The 16121-nt window shown below is 41.6% G+C and overlaps 1 protein-coding gene across 4 annotated transcripts in view; it reads right to left on the bottom strand.

Annotated features, from left to right (window-relative positions):
• The window catches only part of MTUS2 (microtubule associated scaffold protein 2), a 467760-nt gene that overhangs the window by 307922 nt on the left and 143717 nt on the right, over positions 1-16121 (bottom strand). The gene's annotated exons all lie outside the window — the stretch shown is intronic.

Here is a 16121-nt window from a genome sequence, read left to right as displayed (position 1 = left end):
GCTCCTGGGTGACAGATTGTTGGGGAACAGAATATTTACAGAATCTCAAGGTATCATCCTCCAGATTACTTTATTTCTTACAAAAGAAACAATTTATAGTTACAATTGTGACAAATTGTGGACACCTCCCTAATTAAATGATCAAATTTATCATCATCAATAATGGGAACTATCAGTGTTCCTGAGTTTAGGTAGTTCTCAGTGCTTCATATCACTCAGTAGTATTCTTGCTATAAATGTTCAACCTGAGTGTCATTAAGAGGAAATAATCAAATTTAAATTGATGGGCATTTTACAAAATAACTTGGCCCAAAATGCCAATAGATATCTAAACACAGTGCATGATCCTTTACTAGAACTTTTTGTTTGTTTGTTTGTTTGTTTGTTTTTTAAGTTAGCAAAGTATTGGGACAATTAGAAATTTAAACATGGATTGCATATTAGGTAAAGGTGTTTGATCAGTATTAGCTTTCTTGGTTGTATTATGATCATATCAGAGATAATATTTGGTTTTGGAATATTTTTAAACACAAAATACTTCTTAACATGACATGCTGTCTGTAACTTACTCTCAAATTGTGGAGGGAGCCGAGGCAGAGGTGGTTAGGGGCCATCAGGCTGGTGGTGGGGGGGGATAGTTAGGGGGTGACCAGGCCAGCAGAAGGGCAGTTAGAGGGTGACCAGGTCAACAGTTGAACATCCCCCAAGGGATCCCAAAATGGAGACGGTGCAGGCCTGGCTGAGGGACAACTGCCTTCCATGCACAAATTTTGTGCACTGGGTCTCTAGTATATGCTATAAAACAAAAAATATATAATGAACAAGAAACATGAAGGATGGAAAAATCACCAATAATTTACAACTACCTCCCTATTTAATTTTTCATTTGACAACCTACCATGAGCTTCCCTAAGTGCTCAGCTGATGAAGCTCTCTTTTCTTTTCATTTCTTTTGTATCTATACATAAGCATCTACTTTCCACATAAGTTTCTTGTCAGAAATCAAAAAAGGAGAGAAAACTCACACAAAATGAGAAAAGTAAATTAAAGTTCAATTTCTTTTTGTTTGACCCTTCTTTCCCTCTCCCCAGGACACATAAACATACTGATCTAGGCCATTACCATGTTTACATATAAAAACCTGCACACGTGTGCTCTTTTGTTTTCCTGCCATCTACTCTTCTGCTCTCCCCATGTGCACTCATGGCCCTCATCTTCCCTGCTCCCTTCATTTCAGCCTTGATTCCTTCACACAGGAAACTCTCAAGGAATCCCCTTCCTGTATTCAGATACTTCCCTTATTCGATTTTAAGACTGTTCTTCTTGAAGCTACATGTGTCCCTCAGGCATAAATACAAAAAGCAAATCAATAAGACAGCAGTTTAAAAGAATACAGTACTGTGTTCCCTGGGTTGGAAAACAGGTGTCCCAGAAAGATAGGGAGAGCAAGTAACATCACAGATATGGGCCATCCACAGAAAAATGGCATCTCTAACTCTCTGGGGTTAGAATCAGAAGCATGAAGCTAAGAGCCCTGTTTGGTTTGAATTGTCAAGGCTGGGAGAAACAAAAGAACTTTGATGAGCCGAAACCGGTTTGGCTCAGTGGTAGAGCCTCGGTCTGCAGACTGAAAGGTCCCAGGTTCAATTCCAGTCAAGGGCATGTACATTGGTTGCGGGAACATCCCCAGTAGGGGGTATGCAAGAGGCAGCTGGTCCATGTTTCTCTCTCATTGATGTTTCTAGCTCTCTATCTCTCCCCCTTCCTCTCTGTAAAAAAATCAATAAAATATATTTTAAAAAAAAGAACTTTGATGAGCAAAACCACATACATCACAATCCACAACAAGATGGTAGATTATGACAAATAGGTATAAGACCAGGGTCTTGCTAGAAAGAGTTGTCAGTAAATCATAAATGATGCTCATCGCTGAGGGCATGAAAAGCTGTAATCTTCTAGAGCCAAGAACTATTCTCAGCACTAATACATATTTGTACAGCTTAATTTTTAAATCACATTTCCCTAAACTTTCATTTTAATTTAAGCAAATAATGTTTGTAATGACCTCCATGCATAGGTCTTAACATATCCTTGAACTTTTTGTTCCCTCCTGGTAAAGAAATGAAAGCAGAGAGAGGGTTATATTCCTAAGATCACACAGCTAAGAGTAAGACAGAGACAGGAAAGTAAAAATCCATGCAAAAAGGGAAAGCTACAAAAAGAAAAGCTGCCTGTTGGTGAAATTGTACAGAGCAAAAAGAAAGAATAAAAGGAAAAGTAACCATCATAAGAATCATAAGAATAAAAACAGAAAAGCAAAACCAGAACCCAAAGACGGAAAGAAAGCTCACAGGAAGCAGGACAATCAAATTCCAAACCTTCTCCAATGACAGAGGCAAAATCACATACAGAGGTGTGTTCCCTGATATCTTTCCCTTGCCTGGGCACCCCTGAGCTCCATGGTTCCACCAGAATACAGTCAGAGTCAACATGAACAGCAGTGTTTTTCTGGATCTAGATTTCAATCCCAGTTACTCAACAAGATAAAAAGTATCCCCAAATTAATCATGATCATAAAAATTCACACTCACAATACAGGAGTATGTGAGTAAACAAAAAATGCAAATATGTCAACCAACTGTGCTCACTCCCAACTGAGGTACATTTTCCCAGGGTGAGGAGAGTAACTTTTATGTGCCTCACATCTGTGACTATAGAAAGTTATGAACAATGGCCTTAGAGGTAAATGGTAATTAATCTTGAAAAAAAAAATCTATTCTTTAAGTCTTAAATCAAAAGAAATTTAAAGACTTTCTAGGCTCATGGACTATCTGATGCTTAATAGTCTTCCAAGGAGTTACCCCTACTGGTAGGGTGAAAGCCCCAGAATCAGGAAATCCACCAGCTTCTAGGCAGCCCCCTCCCCCCACCTCTGGACAGGGCCACCATCAAACCAGCCAGCAGCTGGTATTGCCTCCCTAGAACAGAACAATGCAATCCTTCATCAAAAGCTGTTATGCTCCCTTCTTCCCCAAAATTTTATTAAAAAATTCAGATTCTCCCAACTAAGCATCCACACCAGGTGCCTGATTTCTTTTAAGTATGGTGCTCAGAGCTGCACACGGTGCTCCAGTCCAGGGTGCATCATCCAAGGTTTTGTGAAAACAAGATTTCCATTCTCTTAGTTATACCTGCACAAAATCTAAGAGAGTGACCTCTTCATGGGCATATAAATTGCCCTGTTAATTCTATATCCTATCTAATAAAAGAGTAACATACAAATTGACCGTACCTCCACTACAACCACAAGTCACACCCATGAGCCAATGAGTAGCAAGTATGCAAAGTAACCCAATCAAGATGGATGAAGCCACAGAAAGAGCAGGAAGCGTGGGTTTCCTTGGCAATGGAGGAAGCCAAGTTTTCCTCCCACCCTGGAGGGCCTAGGGCTCTACTCAAGGGTACAAAGTTTCAATTATAGAAGATACCAGATACCAGAGCCTCCACTTGGATCGCCAGGGGTCATGGCCAGCCTGAAAACTACCAAAGGCCCCTCGCCCAGGCTGCCCCATGCCCCAAGGGAACCTTTACCATGATCTGGGACACCCTTCAGGGCAAACCAGCTGGCCCCACTTGTGCACCAGGCCTCTATCTCATCTAATGAAAGAGTAATATGCAAATTGACCATCACTCCAACACATAAGATGGATGCCCCCATGTGGTCAAAGATAGCTGTCCCCATGTGGACACAAATTGGCCACCACAAGATGGCAAGCAGGAGAAGGCAGTTGGGAGGAACCAGGACTGCAAGGGAGGGAAGTTGGAGGTAATCAAGCCTGCAGGGGAGGACAGTTAGGGGTGACCAGGCTGGCAGAGGAGGGAAGTTGGAGGCGACTGGGCCTACAGGGAAGGGCAGTTTGGGGGGACTCAGGCCTGCAGGGGAGAGTAGTTGGGGAGGACCAGGCCTGCAGGGAAGGGCAGTTAGGGGTGACGAGGCCTGCAGAGGAGGGCAGTTAGGGGCAAACAGGTTGGCAGAGGAGCAGTTAGGCATAAATCAGGCTGTCGGGGAAGTGGTTAGGGAGTGATCAGGATAGCAGGCAGAGGCAGTTAGGGGCAATCAGGAAGGCAGGCAGTTGGGAGCCAGCAGTCCTGGCTTGTGAGAGGGAAGTCTCAGATTGGAAAGGGTGCAGGCTGGGCTGAGGGACACACCCCCTGTGCACAATTTCATGCACTGGGCCTACAAAGTTATCCAATAAAAAACCAAGTACTATATGAGTTACTCCTAAACTACACTGATTCAATCCTAAAAATTCATAATTGGCTTTCAGCACCTATAGATAGGATCATAAAAATATATCCCTGGAATGTCAGATTGCTGGTCTAGGCCATTGCTCTATCCTATTTAAAAATAGTTGGGTCAACCCTTAATTTTTCATCCAAAATATATGCAGTGCATTCTGTTTTCAAACCATCTTCAAAGAGGTAAGTGCACCTTTATATTATCATCCATTTCATAGTACCAATGTCAGTAGAAAGGGTGGAGGACAAAGTGGCAGCATCTGGTGGCAGGGACAAGTAACTCCATGACACTCCTCATCTGCTTATCAGCATTCTTTGGGCAAGTTCACACAGGCATGCCTCCTTTCACCAGGCCCTGCAGCCACTGCACATCTTGTCCATAAGAACATCATAAGAAACTTTGAGTAATAGCCAAGATATGGAAGCAACCTAGATATCTATCAATAGATAAATGGATGATACACATATTTTATATAACATTCCACATCTTCTATTAATTTTTATTAGATAGATAGATAATAATGAAATATTATTCAACAATAAAAATGAATGAAATCTTGCCATTTGCAATAACATGGATGAACCTAGAGGGTATTATGCCAAGTGAATTAAGTTAGACAGAGAAAGACAAATACCATATGATCTTGTCAAAATTTATCTCTAAAAACAAACAAACAAATAAATAAATAAATAATAAACAAGCAAAACAGAAACAGTCCCTTTGATATAGAAAACAAGCTGATGGTTGCCAAAGGGGCAGGTGTAGAGGAATAGGAGAACATTGAGAAACAAAAAGTAACTACTTTGTCAGACATATTCCCAAAATAATTATAATATCACCTCTCACCCAAAGAAAAAGAGTGAAGATGAAAGTAAAAAAAGAAAAGAAGTCTGATCTACCATAACTTGTTCTACATACTACTCACCATTCTAGGGATCTCTGTTTATTTTGTTATTACTCATAACTCACCAATCACAAATGCGAATTAAAATACAATATGGGCTCCACATCAGGCTCACTGGCATGCAGTTTGAGCACTGCACTCTCTCCTTATAACAATCAAAATTGCCTTTGACCACCTTTAACAATCACACATGTCTTTAGCTCTCCCCAGCTCCCAATCTCTGGGAATGGTTTAACAGGAAAATCATTCAAGCTTCTTTTAGTTTGTTTATTTAGTGTTGTGTTGTTTTTTTTTAATCTAGATCTCTTTAGTGGAATGCATAAACATTTATGAATCATAAAGTGGACTATAGCATCCACATGCTCAGATACAATCTCTTTGTCCATCTTGTGCTTCAATTTCCTATTGCCATGCTTGTTCTGTCCAGTCAGTGTGAAAGGTGTTCTCAAAGAAAAAGGAACTCAGCTGGTCTACCATCTTTGTGCCCTTTACTAACATGACCAGGGCTTAGCCTGGCTCAGGGACAGGTGTCTCTGCTTGACATTCAAAGTCTGATGAATAATGACCCATATGTTTCCAGACTTCATCCCCTTGACTCTTCTACTTAAAACAGCCTGCCCTATAAAGTTGTCCTCCCCATCCAATAGGGAGCTCCACCTTCTGAGCTCAAAAACTTTCCTAAATTTTCTCCTCCATCCCCACTGCCAAAAATGGTGCAGAAGGATCTGGATATTGTCTCTTCATATCCTGAATCCCCAAATATTTCCTTTTGGCACTGTCATACTGTGTTTTTTAATTATAGTAATGTGCATCTTATTTTACTACAGTTAAGAGAGTATCTCCTTATTATGGATCCATATACCACCCTAATTATAGCTACATGTAAGCTCATTAGGCTATAGAATAGTAGACTACTGCCCGGTAGTTTGCACATAGTAGGCACTCAGGATGAAGCAATCTCCTCCAATTGGAGTTAAAATGACAAATGTAGACACCACTTTCAATACAGGACAAACCCTATTGTTTCAATGTTCTAAGATGCAGATTTTTAAGCCACCCTTTCCAACTGGGTAACTGGTGAGGTATCCTCTGCCCCTCACCTCAGAAGGGCTGCCCCAGAATATCCAGGAAAATTATATGGAAAAATACCTTCTGACCATCACTGTTTGATTTACATTTGTCATGATATTTTATTTCTTTAGAAAATAAACAAACTAAAGGAAGCTTGAACTATTTTTTTATTATTAAAAGGAGGCATGGGTTTTGAAAACTGAACATTACTGTTGTACAGCCTTCCTCTGCTGCCAGGTCTGCTGTGTAAGGCTTTATCAGCTGTGGGTTTTCATATAAATATCCAAGCGCTGTGCCCTTAAATGTAAATGCAATTCCATCCAACAGTAGCTACTACCGTGCAATAGATTATCCTTCAGAAGAACTTTAGATACAGAAAAATGTACAGGATATAAGCTCAAAATTTAACAGTAAGTATAACAACATAAAAAAAAGTTAAAATCCCAACTTTCAAATTCTGGTTGACATTTTTACTGAGCATATATTCAGGGTCCATAAATTTACACCACATTTAATAGGATGATTTTATAGTAAGTCACTTAGAATATTTGCATAGAAGTCTATGCATTCACCAGCTTTATTATATAAAGTCTTATGGCAATTGTTCCTGTTTTCTGCCTTTGTAATCATTTTAGAACATCCATGTTATTGGTCCTATTGCATAATGCTGTGAAAGTTTATTCTCAACAGATGCAGCTACAGGGCATCTAAAACGTGGTGTACTGCAGACTGATGAACTTCATGAGTTCAGCTTCACCACCATATGATTAAAACATTGACTTGCTAGTTAGGGGACAGTAAATACCTGTTCCAGGCTCTGTAGCTATCTGTGGTGCTGAATTCTGTGACAGCGTGCCAAACCCTGTGAAATATAACAGCTCTCTGAGTCTCACTTTACCCTCCTTATCCAGGTCCAGACATGAGTATGTCACATTTTTCTAATAACAAACAGGACTGTGTTCAGAAAGAATGTCTTTGGGGGAGAGGGGGAAGGTGGAGAAGCATATGGACATAACTGAAATGCTGCTATTTCCCCTTTATAGAGGGCCAAGAGAAGTAACTTGACTTTTCATAGAATAGACCAATCTGACATTTAAGCAAAATATTATATTAACTAAAATGTAAAGCCTCACCAATAAAAAATATTGCATGTTTCTCAAAAAAAAAAAAAAAAAAAAAAAAGCCTCATTCACCTTTGCCAACAAAAAAGTATTTGCTTTCCCCTTTAAAAGCCCAAATCCTTCCAGCATGAAATTTCAAACACAAAAAATATAGGATATTAATTCCTTGCCTATTATTTTATTTCTTTCTTGAATGTGATTTTTCTTTCAAAATTGCCAATATAAAAGAAATGAATCCTCATTGTATGTAAAAAAATAAAAATACCAATGTCCTGTACTTCCACCCCAAGAAATAGAGTTGATGTGTAATATCCCTTCTTTTATACTCAGAGAATGGGTTTCTATAACCGCTTTTTTAATATTCATATCATAGATACCTCCCCACAGAAATACTAGTACATGTAATAAATTTAATGATCACTTTTACCATAATTTACCTGCCTGTCCCATTATTGTCAAAGAATTGTGTATCTTTATTGTACCCCATATTTCTGTAAGATGGGTTCCTAAAGCTAGAGTCACTGTGGAAACAGGCATGCACATTTGCATTTTTACACAGAATGCTAAGCTCTATGATGGATATTTATTTTTCTCTTTTTTAATTTACTTACTTATTGACTTTAGAGAGAGGGAAGAGAAAGAGAAAGAGAAAGAGAAAGAGAAAGAGAGAGAGAGAGAGAGAGAGAGAGAGAGAGAGAGAGAGAGAGAGAGAAAGAGAAAGAGAAAGAGAGAGAAACATCAATTGTTGCTCACCCATCCATTCATTCATTGGTTGATTCATATATATGCCTTGTTAGGGGATTGAACCCAAAACCTTGGTGTATTGAGACAACACTCTAACCAACTGAGCTACCTGTTCAGGACTGATGGGGGAGGGTACAGTATTTGTTTTGTCTACAGGTGCATCTCCTGTGCCTAGGCTATATGCAAGGGCCTGGCACATAATGGATGTCCCGTAATCATCTGTGAATCAACAAGTGCTGCCCTTAAGAAAAAAGTGTCACTATCCTTCTTTCCCCCTATTTCCTGCTCCATCTCTTCCCTCTCAAAAACTCTTCCCAATTAAAATAACCAGTACATTTACCATTCAAATAAGGACACCTTTTTCTTGCATGAGAATTGTTTCCATTACCTATTAATATAATTTGCATATGGTAAAATTCACTCTTTTTGCTGTACATTTCTACAAGTTTTTGGCAAATGTATACAGTCTTGTGACCACTACCACCACAAGCAAGCTACAGAACAGTTCCATAAGCTCCAGAGATTTCCAAAGTCCTTCAGAGGCTAACCTTTCCCCAACCCCCAGTCCCTGGCAACTAATAATCTGATTTCTGTGCCTACAATTTTGCCTTTTCCAGAATGTCATTTAGTAAGTATAAGTGTACATTGTACAGCCTTAGTGTGTAGCTTCTTTACCCTAGCATAGCAATTTTCAAGTGGTGTGCCCCAAGAATTTTTAAACCATTCAATACCTGAGTTATTTAGTCAGGAGCACTAATCTCTTTTCCATCAGATTGTCAAATAAAAAATAATGCTAATAGCCAAAACAACAATATCCAGCCAGTATGAATAAATAAAAAGTACTTATTTTTTTCAGATTGGCAAATAATATATATATATATATATATATATATATATATATATATATATATGTGTGTGTGTGTGTGTGTGTGTGTGTGTGTGTGTGTGTGTGTATCTCTGTGGAATTTTAGTAATTTGTTTGTGTGTGCTATGAGATGAAAAAAATTGAAAATCATTGTCTTAGCACAGTGCATATGAAATTCATCTATCAGTAGTCAGTTCCTGCCTATAGCTAAATAGGACTCCATGCTACATACCACAGTTTCTTTCTTTTTAAAAAAAAATATATTTTATTGATTTTTTACAGAGAGGAAGAGAGAGGGATGGATAGTTAGAAACATCGATGAGAGAGAATCATCGATCAGCTGCCTCTTGCACACTCCCTACTGGGGATGTGCCCGCAACCAAATACCACAGTTTCTTTATAGTCACCAGGTGAAGGATGTTTGGGTTCTTTGCAGGTTTTGGCAATTATAAATAAAGCTATTACAAATGCTTGTGTATCAATCATTATATAAAATTGGAACACTTTTGAGAGTTCAAAGATGCAAAACCTAACAGATTGTCAGATACCAAGTGCCAACTGGACATATGGTCACCTTGTTTACTACCCAGGGTTATCTGATGGTTGTGCTTATTGACCATTATCTGCCTCCTCTCATCCTACCTAAGCTCCAGAAGTGCAGGAACCTCTTCCTCAGCTCACCACTCTATTCTCAAGCCTAAACAGTAGTTGACATATAAGAGAAACAAAAACATTTTTAATTTAACAAAGTTCAGTAGACACCGGGAAATTATTTTCATCAACACCTGAATAAAACCATTATTGGACTCTGTTTCCAGTGCTTTATTGCATTTAATCCATATAACAACTTGATGGCTGAATATTATTACTGTCCCATCTTACAGATGTGAAACTAAGGTGAAGAAAAGTTCAATTACTTCTGATTGCAAATTGGAAGAGCTGGTATGAGTCCATGCTCTGAAGCAGGGGTCCTCAAACTTTTTAAAGTGGGGGCCAGATCACGGTCCCTCAGAGAGCTGGAGGGCCGGACTATATGAACTACTAATTCCTACTGTAACACCTCGGCTGCGCTCACTGCCCAAAAAACCTGGCGGGCCAGATCAGACTCCTCTGTGGGCCACATGTGGCCCGCGGGCCGTAGTTTGAAGACGCCTGCGAGTGAAGCCACCATTGTGAGCTTCCACTAAATCAACCTTTTTTAAAGTTGATGGGTTAAAATTTTTTATTTTATATATTCCTGGCTGATGAGACTCAGTTGGTTGAAGGGTTGTTCTATGCACAGAAGGTTGCTGGTTTGGTTCTCAGTAAGGGCACATACCTGGGTTGTGGGTTCGATCCCTAGTGGGGTGAGTACAGGAGACAACTAATCCATATTTCTCTCTCATATCAAGATATCTCTCTCTCTCTCTCTCTCTCTCTCTCTCTCTCTCTCTCTCTCTCTCTCTCTCTCTGTAAAGCATCTCCTTAAGTGAGGATTTTTTAAAAATATTTTATTTTGTTTTTACTTTACCTCTAGTGAGGTTATAGGTCATGCCTAGGGGAGGCCCAGCCTCACCCTCTCTAATCTGAGACTCCTCAAGGGATATCTGACTGCCCATTTAGGCCTGAGATCATCCCCTAACCACTCCTCTGCCAGCCGGATTGACTGATGATGCCTAACTGCTCCCCTGTCAGCCTAATTACCCCTAATTGCCCTCCCCTGCTAGCCTGGTCACCCCGAACTGCCTTCCCCTAACTGTCCTCCCCTGCAGGCCTTGTTGCCCCCAACTTCCCTTCCCTGCAGGCTCTCCGCCCCCAACTCCCTCCACTGCAGGCATGGGTCTCCCCCAACTGCCCTCCCTTGCAGGCCTGGTCCCTTCCAACTTCCCTCCCCTGCAGGCCTAGTCCCCCCCAACTGCCCTCCCCTGCAGGCCTGCCTCCCAAAATGCCCTCCCCTTTAGGCCTGGGTCCCCCTCAGTTGTCCTCCCCTGAAGGCCTGGTCCCCTCTCTGCAACAGTCCTCCCCTGATGGCCATCTTGTGACAGCCATCTTGTGCCCACATGGGTGCGGCCATCTTTTGTGTTGAAGTGATGGTCAGTTTGCATATTACTTTTTTATCAGTTAGGATGCTGTGAAACAGAATACTAAATACCACATGACAAGGAGGCACAAAAATTTAAACCAAGGGACCTTGAAAATGAGATCTTTGCTCTTTCTGGCAGTGTGTGTGTGTGTGTGTGTGTGTGTGTGTGTGTGTGTAGTTTACCATAAACTCCAGCTGGCTGCCCAAGGCCGGAGTATTGGATTTGTACCTATAAATGCTTCCCCACCAACTTCTTTACAATCTCTTTAGTTGGAAATGCTAAGGAAAAAAAGCCACTATGAAATTCAAATCTGTCAAGCATTGCTCGCTCTCAAAGATTTCCTGATGAAGTAGAGCAAAATAATAGCAAAAATGAGGAATGGGAATTATCTATGGATTTCATTTATCTTTGCAAGCCTTATGTACTACCAGAAAAATTGAGTTATCTGTTCTGGCCAACAAAGAAAATGTCGACATATAGTTGAAAAGATTAGCAATTTCAAAAGGCAGCAAGAACACTGGCTCTGACCCTCTAGAGTTGGTAATAAAGTCTCTGCCATTACTTCCTAAGACAGGTGGAAAAGCTGATATGCTGATGATTAATATTCTACCTGCAGAACACAGATAAGATCCGTGCTCTTCCAATAACATTATTATATGCCAGTTTTTATTAATAGGAGACTAAAAAGAAAGGGACTGCAAATCTAGATAAAAGCAAATGCTTTTGATGTACAGGAAGGAAATGCATTTCAACATGAGCATTTCCATTGGCATCCCAAGGGCTGCATCAGACATGATTTTGTGATAGTCTTATTAGAAGAAAGGGCAGCACTTTTTAAAAGCTGAATTCATGTGCATGTTTGCAAGGCATGCACTTTCTCCTCCGGTAGCTATCTCAGGCCTGGCTGCTTCACAGTCATTGCCACCTGCCTGACACCTGAAGGCAATCAAAAAGCCACTCTTAGATTTAGAGCCTCTCTTCTTACTCATTCAAATCCTACAAATGGTCATCACACACTAACACCATCATGGACCATAACAGCTCAGACACTGGACATGGGGAGAAAGGAATGGGGACCAGCCAGGCACAAATGAGCTCACAAGAGAGGAATGGGGACCAGCCAGGCTGCAGCCTGGGAGAGGGATAAGCAGCCAGTCCCCCAGTCCCAGGTGCTAGCAGCTGTGCCTGCACCTGTGGCCCGAAAGAGGGACAAGCCGCACATACCGCAGTCCCAGGCACCAGTGGCTGGGGCTGCACCTGCAGCCCAGGAGAAGGACAAGCTGCCTGCCCTGTGGCCCCTGGCACCAACAGCTGTCTCTACACCTGTGGCCTGGGAGAGGGACAAGCCACCCTCCCCGTGGTCCCGGGTGCCTGTGGCTGCAGACTGGTCAAAGTCACCCATCTACAGTCCCCTACAGCTGCAGACAACCTAGGTGAAGCTGGCCCAGGTCCCGGGTGCCTATGACCAGCCAGAGGAAGGAATCCTGGGTCCTAGGTGTGGGGTGAGGAAGAGGTGGTTAGGGGCAATCAGGCCAGCAGGGGAGCAGTTAGGGGTGATCAGGCAGGCAAGCAGATGAGTGGTTAGGAGCCAGCAGTCCTGGATTGGGAGAGGCAGTTGAACATCCCCCGAGGGGTCCCAGATTGGAGAGGATGCAGACCGGGCTGAGGGACTCCCTTTCCCCTTCCCTGCACATACATGGATTTTGTGCATCAGGCCTCTAGTTTTAGTATAAATTAGTAATTAGTTTCACTAATTTATTGCCTTCCTTATATAAATATTCCCAACAAACTTACCCCTTCCTGTCTTTCCTACCACTAGTCCTATGGTCCAGTCAACTTCTGTAGTATGGATGGCAGAATCCATAAATCTACCTGAACAGGTAGGGAGGGATGCTGATTCCTGGGGAAGGTGATTATGGCATAGTGCACACTGAGGTGCAGCTTGAACACATTCTCAAACTCCTCTGGTAGGCCCTGCTCATCTTAGCTTCTCCAAGTGGGTTAATTTCACAGCAATAGGCACACTAGAGCTGGACCTCCCTGACCCTCCTCTGTGTTAGACCCTGGAAGTAGAGGAAGGTTGCACCTGACCCTATTCATCTGTAGGACGGCAGGCTGTAACCTCAGGGATGTCTGCTATCTGAAAGGAAGAAAGAAATCACTAGGGATAAAGTCAGAAGCACCTCCAGCTCAAAAGCCTTCACAGGTCACTATAAATGGACTCTTTCAAATCTTTTTTATTTTTATTTTATTTTATCTTCCATCAGAAACCTTTCTTCTGTCAAAGAACTAAATACCTAGAAGGATAAAACTAAATATTTAACACCATCCTGCAGTCCAAGCAAAAGAATCTGTAACAACCAGAAAGTGTGGTCATAAAGTACCAGATATCTCCAACTCAATGGAAAGGTATATATTTTCATAGCTCAAACCCTTTGGTTAAGAGTCTCTGTATTTTCATTGGTTGTAATTCCATGTAATGAAGGCATTTTGGATCACCATGCTTGAAATAAAGATAAATAGAAAAAGAAAAAATATATTACTTAGGAACCTGCCTGGCCTAAAAGCATGCGATAAAAATAACATATATGCTAGGAAGAATTATTGTTTTTTTTAATACACCTGAGGTAAAAGAGTAATATTGCTTCAGCTAACTTGTAGGAATCATTCAACATTTCACCAAAATTGAAGGGGAAAAAACACCTATTATATATTCTCAATAAAATTCAAGATTGCAAAGGCCAGAATCTGCTCTCTAGGAATAATCACCATGGAAATGATGCTGAAAAGGAATAGCATTATGTCATCTGTCCTTTCAAAATGAAACTATTTTTGTGTCCTGGCAGATGGTCCATAGTAACTCTTCGAATCTGTTTTAAAAATGCAATCCTGCCTGTCTCTTACTATAAGGGAGTCAGTGTCTGGAAGAAAGATTTATATTTATTCTGTGTTGGTGGGCTGTGCAAATTCTAGAATGGAGAGAAGGTGACAAGACAACATAGCTGACAGGGAGGTTGGACTGGGAGCTGCAGAGCTAAGGTCGGCAGTAGCAGAGTGAAGAGCAAGGTGAAAGTGGAGGATGCCCAAGGCTTCTGCACAGCAGAAGATTGACTCGGACACTCTGTCCTGGGTACTAATAGGAACAAGCAACAGCCAACAGCAATTCACTCTTATATCTGTGGGTATTAACCCTACTGTGGCCAATCAACCATGTCGCAATGAGTCTGTGCCTGTTTCTTTTTAATGCAGTGCAATTGTTTTACAATTTACTTAACACCCACCCGTGATACGTGTATTACATACTCTTGGCCCCCACAACCACCCTATAAGTTACTGCTCTCAGTTGTATTAAAATGCAGAGAGGAAACTGGATATGATCAGGGAGTGACCACATAGACAGGGGCTAACAGAACCCGGCTTCAGAGCAGAGGAAGCCACACTCCCTTCGCTTATTCCAGAGGACCTGCTCTGTTTATGGTGGTCACCTGACATTCTGAGGGATCTCACCATAGGCAGAAACTCAGACTCTCCAGTCAGGGACATGGGGACTGGATCTTCCAGATAGCATGTTTCTGACAGAGCCCGCTGGACAATTCAGAAATATCACCAGCGATTGGGAAATATTAAAATTTGCTTCATATGCTATCAAAGTTGATGATACCTCCTGAAATTTTGACTTCATTTTCATTAAACAAGCTCAGCATTCCTTCAAAATCCTCCTCCTCTTGAGCTCAGGGACAGGAGTGTCCTCTCCAGTGACCTGTTCAGGCCACCGATGAATCTGGTGTCTGCTCTTCTCTGAAGGAACCAGAAACATTAATGTTTCCCCACTGATGCAGTCTCTAACGCCTGGTCATTTCAGTCAGAACAACCAGGCACCCAATCAATCCCATGATCGCCTCAGAGCTCTTAAATTTTAATAGAAATTTAAACTGAGAAGTCACTCTGTAGATCTTTTATTAAATATACTTTGGATTTTTGTTAAAATGATCTAAATCTTCACACCTTGCTTCACCTTCCTTTAAACGTCCCAGAAGGAAATGGTGGTTTGAAAGGGTTCACTTTAACTGTAGTGATTAAAGGCTCTGTATGACCAGACCCTGCCGCCCCTGGCCTGTTCTCACTCCAGATCCTGCTCCTCAGAGGCTGCAGATTTCAGATCATTTTTCAGTTCCTCCCGTTGTCCAGCTGCCCCATTCTAACAACCTGCTCTGCTCCTGCTTCTTTTAGGACCTCACACAGTAGTGGGCAGTTCACTTCCCTCACTGTGTACTCCCACGGTTACCTTTCTCAGTTGCCCAAAATATGGATAATCAGTAGTGACTAGGTACATCATTTAATTGCCTATAATTTACTAATGATGTCATAGAGGACTGTGGTGATTCGTTTTCTTTTCAAATGCAACTTTTTCTTTTCTTTTCAGTTTTACCCCTAAGTCAATGATTATCACATGGGGCATTGCCAGTTTTGTTCTGATGTTCACCCCTCTGCCACTTGACTGGTAACTCCTGATTATGTGAAGTCAGTCATCAGGGCCCTGCTCCCCTGCTCTGCAAAGGTTGCTTTGGGTGAAGAGTTCTTTGTTCTTAGACAAATGTGAACAGAATAGCCTCTAGGCACACTCACTGAACAGATCTCCAACACAGCAAGTCATCAGCTACATTTTCTCACTGGGTCTGCCTCCCACTGCCTTCTGTCCCTCTGCCCCAGTCAGATGGTTCATCTCTGGGCCTGAGCACTCTTGTTTTCTTGGCTGACAGGTTCTCAGGCTGTGGGATTTGTGTCTCTTCAGGCCACCACTCTCAGGGCCCTGCACCCAGTATGAGTGCCTGGTGGGGAAGTTCTACCCACTGCTGGGGAAAGGATATCCTCTGATTTATTCCTGTTGACACCAGAGAGTGCTCCCACAAAGCTGTGTCACCGGAATTCCTTGTTTGCTCCCCCACTCAGAGCTGTTCTCACACTTTAGTTAAAAAGAACCCCTTACAGTAAACTTGGAACAGATTTCTCTCATTGGAGGAGGGTAGTTAGTGTGTAAACATGCTTGTTCCAG

This window comes from Pipistrellus kuhlii, unplaced genomic scaffold (genome assembly GCF_014108245.1).
Source record: "Pipistrellus kuhlii isolate mPipKuh1 unplaced genomic scaffold, mPipKuh1.p scaffold_m20_p_3, whole genome shotgun sequence".
In the NCBI taxonomy this organism is placed as follows: domain Eukaryota; kingdom Metazoa; phylum Chordata; class Mammalia; order Chiroptera; family Vespertilionidae; genus Pipistrellus; species Pipistrellus kuhlii.
Note: the sequence above shows the minus strand (reverse complement) of the source record. Positions and strands in the feature narration are given on the sequence as shown.